The following is a 6,170-nucleotide window of genomic DNA, read 5'->3' on the forward strand; positions in this document are numbered from 1 at the left end:
ACCTCAGATGTTCATCACAACAGTCATAAGATTGTAAGTAGAGAGAATTCACCAAGGTAGTCACTAATGAACTTCATTAATGCTGCAGCCACAGAGCTTTGAGTCAGTGCAGGGTCCTTCTCTTATACTGACACTCCTTTTCCTCCAGAGCATTTATATAAGACAGCCACAAGCTGTCAAGTTCTCCCTGAAGCTTTTAAAAACTGATTTCTTCAATAGTCTATGTATAGGAACTTCCAGGTACTAAACACAATGGCAGCTGCAAAGCTAAGTACCTCCCAATATTTCTTCCACAAGCAATTTGAAACAAGAAAAAGTATATTCTACACAAAGCACACCCTCAGCATAACTTGAAGGTAGATAATGCCAAATCTTCAAAATAACTAAGTAAAAAGAGAAAAATTATCAAATCCTAATCCATGCTCTCTCGTATTTCTGTTCCACATCTACCTCACCACAAGGCTTTGTAGCAAACAAAGGCAGATAGAGAAAAACTGCAGTGACAAGAGAAAAAGGAATCTAGTGAAGGGGTCTAAGGTTGATCTGAAACATCACAAAGACTAAATGTACCTGAAGTTTGGAAATACTAAAAAAGTGTCCAGGCAGATCTGAGTATGAACTACATGGAAGGAACTTCAAAGTAGACATGATTTAAAGGTGCAGGTATGATTTAAAGGGATATTCTTCAAAATGCATAGCTTCTGGAGAAGAAGAAATGGCAAAAAAGGAAGGGAGAAGCCCCCTTTGGCAATTGGATTGTTAAAGGGAAAAGAAAAAGGACATTTTAGGGCCTAGCAAGAAAAAAGAGAAGCATAAAATCAAAGGACTCATAACCTTTCACACATCACTGAAACACACAAAAACACCCTGGAAAAGTACCTGGACTTTGCTGAACTGACAGAACAGGGCACAATAAACTAGAAATATTACAAAACAACCCAATACCATTAACATGAATATGAGGAAAGTTAAGTCAATATGGAGCTACTGCAGAAAATAAAGCTATCAAATTTCCAACATATCAACTTAGGAAAATTTCCCCTGATAAACAATCATGAGGGAGAAGAATCTAAAAGTGAACATTCAAAACAAATATTTCAGAGAAACTTTTGAGGATATGAAAAACCACAGTGGAACAGAAATTTAAAAACTAAGGACAGAAAGACAAAAATCAGAGAAATAAAATGATAGTAGATTCAAATGAAAATGAGTCATTGAAAAAGGCAGGAAAACAACCAGAAAATGAAAATGACATAAAAGGTCAGGAAAAAGTAATAGAGTGAAAGATAGGCAAAAAAGGAATAATATTTATGTTATTGGAGCCCAGGAGGAAGAAACACAAAACAATAGAACAGAGTTTGAAATAATATTTCCAACTATAATCCAACACTTTCAAAAATAGAAAAAAAGTCTGAATCTACACATTGAAAGGGCTCACCAGGTTCCTGAGAAAAACTGATCAACTTTGAGGCATATACTAATAAAAGTATTAGACTTCAAAGATGAAATATTCTCAAGATCTATAAGCAAAAAGATCAAATAACTTAAAAAGGCAAAAGAGACTGGCATGAGACATTAAAAACCAACACACTGAGCAAGGTGACAAATGAGCAGTGTGGTTGGCACAATAGTAGGACAGGTCTCAAGATTTCTTGCCCTCAGTTGTACATGCCTGCATCACCCCTGGGACTGTGAAAAATGATGGATTTTATTCCCATGATTAGATTTTATGTCACAGTTGATTTTAAAAAAATATTTATTCTAGTGAGCCTGACCTAATCACATAAGCCCTTTAAAAGCTGTTTTCTCCAGCTGGTTACAGAAAAGGACATCACAGATTTGAAGCACAGGAAGTATATCATGTGCCCTTGCTGCCTTGAAGAGGAAGAGTGCACATATGCAGGTAGCCTGTAGAAAATGAGTGGCCCTTGGCTGAAAGCCAGCAAGGAAATAGAGACCTCAGTCCTAATACTGCACAGAACTGAATTCTGCCAAAAACCTGAAGGAAGTTGGCAGCAGATTCTTCCTGGAGCTTCCAGAAAAGAACACAGCCATGCTAACACCTTGATTTCAGCCTTATAAAACCCTGAGCAGAGACTGCACAAGCATCATGCCTGGATTACTGACCCATAGAAACTGCAAGATAAATTTGTATTTTTTAAGCCACCAAGTTTGTTATAGCAGCAAAAAAACCCAAAAAACCTAATACAAGTAGCATTTTGTTTAACTAAAATGTTTGTGAACCAAGGATTTTATATCCAGCTAAGCTATCCTTCAGATACCAAGACTATAGAAAATCAGTTTTAAACATATAAAAACTTAAGAGAATTCTTCACATATCAGCCCTTGAGGAATCTACTAGCACAGAGATCAGCAAACTTTCTCTGTAAAGGGCCAGATTGTAAATATCACAGGATTTGAGAGGCTTATACGCTTCCTGTTATATATTATTCTTGTTGTGTGTATGTTTATTTATTTTATACAACCCTTTAAAAAAATGGAAAAAAAATTATTAGCTCATGAGCCATACAAAAATAGGCTATGGGCCAGATTTGGCCTGTGGGACAGAATTCAAGCCCAAAGCATGACAAAGCAGGATGCTTAATGTTAAAACCTACAATTCACAATGAAGATATAACATTTATAAATAATGGAACAACAAAGAATAAAACAACTATCCAGCACAAGGCTAGGCAAGGCTGACAGATTCATTATCTATCAACAAACCCTTAATAGGGTTTCAGATTCAGACCATTTATTACTTGACAGTGAAAGAAAGAGTAGTCAAAGGTGCCAGCTCCCCATGTCCCTTACCCAATATGACATTGAAACAAACAGGGCCAGATGGCTACATCGATAATAGAATATCCTGTTTCTGAGGAGCAATGACATGCTGCAGCTGAGCAGTTTTATGGCCTGCAGCTATAGCAAAGCTTTTTATCTCATCAAAACCTGGGAGGTGATATAAAACTGTCTCATGATAGCTCCTTAGTTGGTAGGGAAGCAAGTGAGGGATGACCTTGTAGCAGCTCCTCCTCATAAGCCTCTCCTGCCCTCATGTTCTGAGATGATCACAGGAATTCTGCCAAGATTCAGATCAGCTATGGTTCAAGCCCTGTCTGCATGGCCTATTTGGGTATATGCAAGGTTATGGGTACTGACTACAAAGAGCTATTCCCCATGAAACAGAAACTACAGGAGATGCAAGAAGACAGAATCTATTGGATACATTTAAAGCAGAGATCAGAGGAAAATTCACAGCACTAAACAATTTTATCAATAAAAATGAAAAGCCAAGAATGTGTGACTTAAGTTCCCAGCTCAAAAAGCTAGAAAAAGAACAAGGCAAACCAAAAGACAGTACAAAGAAGTAAATGATAAAGATAAAAACAGAAACTGATGAAATAGAGAATTGAAAAACAATAGATCTAGTTAATAAATGAAAATCCTATTTTTAAAAAATTAACAAAATAGATAAACCACTAGCTAATTTGATCATTAAAAAGAGAGAAGGCACAAATATTCAGAGAAATGACAACATGGAAATAACCATTGAAACAGTAGAAATTTAAAAAGTCCTAAGAGACTACTTTGCACACCTATCTGAAGATAAGTTTGAAAACTTAGTTGAAAGGGATAATTTAGGGGGGAAATATAGATAACTGAAATTTACCCCCTTAGTTTTAAAAGCTTAGACCAATTTGCATAGAATAAAAAATCTCATGCAAGTTCCCCTGGCCAACTCTAACATGGAACCACACAGGAAAGGGATTCTGGCAAGCATAGTTCTGGCTTAACACAATTGACACAGTTCAAACAATAAGGGTATAATGGCTGGGAATGAGTGTAGGTGGCCTGTAGGGGAACTGGTAAAGCTCTGTTTCTTGATGGAAAGGGATTCTGGCAAGCATAGTTCTGGCTTAACACAATTGACACAGTTCAAACCATAAGGGCATAATGGCTGGGAATGAGTGTAGGTGGCCTGTAGGGGAACTGGTAAAGCTCTGTTTCTTGATTTGGGTGGTGATTTCATGGTTGTGTTCACCTTATTTATTGGGGCCCCACACTTATGATTTGGGCCCTTTTCTCTAAGTATTTTATGTTTCCACAAAAAGTTCATTTAAAAGAAAATAAACATATTGTAAAGTTAAAATTGTTAAAATAATTTGGTACAGGCTTAGAAATGGACAAAAAGATTTAATGGACAAAACAAAAAGTCCAGAAAGTCACATTTAGAATTTGGTATGTGATAAAGGTGATGTGAATAAAGAATTAACAAACACTTTCTCCTTTTTTAAAAAAATTTTTATTGAATCAAAATTGATTACATAAATTTTGGGGGTTCAACTTTGAGATATGTTGGTCAAATCAATATTACTAGCATATATATTGTTACAAATCATAATTATTTTTTATGCCCCTTGTCCAATCTCTCCCTATCCTGCTCTGCCTCTCCCATCCCCCCTCTAATTACCCTAGATTTCTTTCCTTCTGCAAGAATAATGGTTACTCTGTTGATTTGTTGACTAGATGATCTGTCCAATGCTGAGAGATGTGATCAGGTTCCCCAATATTATTGTACAGCAGATGCTTCTTCTGTCACTCTGAAATGGGCTTTGTGGAGAGAGCGTCCTCTTCTTTATTTCTGCGGGTAACTCCCCTTGTGTCAGTGCACTCCAGTGGCTGGCGGACCATCTGCATGGTAGTTGTGGCATCTAGCCACTTTCGCAGAAGCCATGCTTATAGTGGTGGCTGTGGTGGGCCACCCACATGGAGATGTTTTTGGCATGCTCCTTTGTGCTGGCAGTGTTCCTGGTTGTGGGCAGGGTGTCCAGTCCCCTTCTCCATGACTCGGGTCCCTGGGTGGGCCCTGAGGCGCTGGCACTGTGTGCCTGGTTGTGGAAGGGGGGTCCGGTCCCCTTCTACATACCTCAGGTCCCTGGGCAGACACCGACACACTGGCACACCTTTCTGCTTTTCTGTGATGAAAAGCCCTTGGGTTTACCTTCCCCTAGCATTATTTTCCTGGATATCTGATAGGATGGAATGCCAGCTGTGTAACCTGGCTACATTGCTTATAGTAAAGATGACCCCTAGTGAGTGAACTGCATCTAGACCGGGAGGACTATAAATGGACTATAACGCTTGGTGGGAAGCAGGGGCTTTGGGCTTCCATAACTCTGGTAACGGAGTGTATCCTTCTTTGCAGGGCCTGGAAGCAATGGTCATGGGCAATACTGATTCCTATGGTTGTCTTGGATCCTGTGTGGTCTTGTTCCCTTATACATGAACTATCAGTTGCGGGGGCGGAGACTAGCTCCTGGACTGCTGAAAGGACACTTGCTGATGAAACATCTGATGCTCTTCTGCCGACATACTGTAATTCCTGTCCTGTATCCTTCTGTAGAACTGAGTGAGGCTGATGCCAGGTGTGGCCTATTGGTCTTGTGAATGTCATCGTTCCAGTGACCTGAGACCACTGTGCTGGTTGAGCACAGTGGACATTGCAGGTGGTGTTAAAAAACAGTGGTAAAAGATTATTCATTGAGGCTTATTGAGAAAACAGGCTGGTCTCTCAGCCTTTAGAAAAACAAAAGTGGACTTCCCCCTCATCCTACCTCACAATACAAGCCTTTACATTCAGGTAGATTGTACGTTTAAAGGGGAAAAACACCACTTCTGGATATATACCAAAAGGATTGAAAGCAGAGACTGGAACACACTTGCACACCCCATATTCATAGCTGCATCATACACAGTAGCCACATGAGTCCACTGAATGGATAAACTGGCATGTACATACAATGGAATATTATTTGGCCTTAAAAAGGAAGGAAATTCTGTTTTTTTCTTTCCCTGTTGATAAATTTATTTTTATTGGTTATGAGTATTCATGAGATACAAAGCTGATTGTCACCCCCCGTGCCCATGATGTGAGGCCAGATTCACACTGGCAGCATACCTGTTACCACAAATTGCATTTGTACATCATGTCCCTCACCCAATTATCTCAAACCTCCCTCTCCCTCCCTCTTCCCCCCCACTCCCCTTTTAGCCCAAGGAATGTTCTCTCCCTCTGCAAGTCCAATGAACTACTATGGTCTTTCTTTCCTAAAGGAAGGAAATTCTGACACACGCTACAACATGGATGAACCTTGAAGACATATGCT

This window comes from Galeopterus variegatus, unplaced genomic scaffold (assembly GCF_000696425.1).
Source record: "Galeopterus variegatus unplaced genomic scaffold, G_variegatus-3.0.2 Scaffold7785, whole genome shotgun sequence".
NCBI classification, from domain to species: Eukaryota; Metazoa; Chordata; class Mammalia; order Dermoptera; family Cynocephalidae; genus Galeopterus; species Galeopterus variegatus.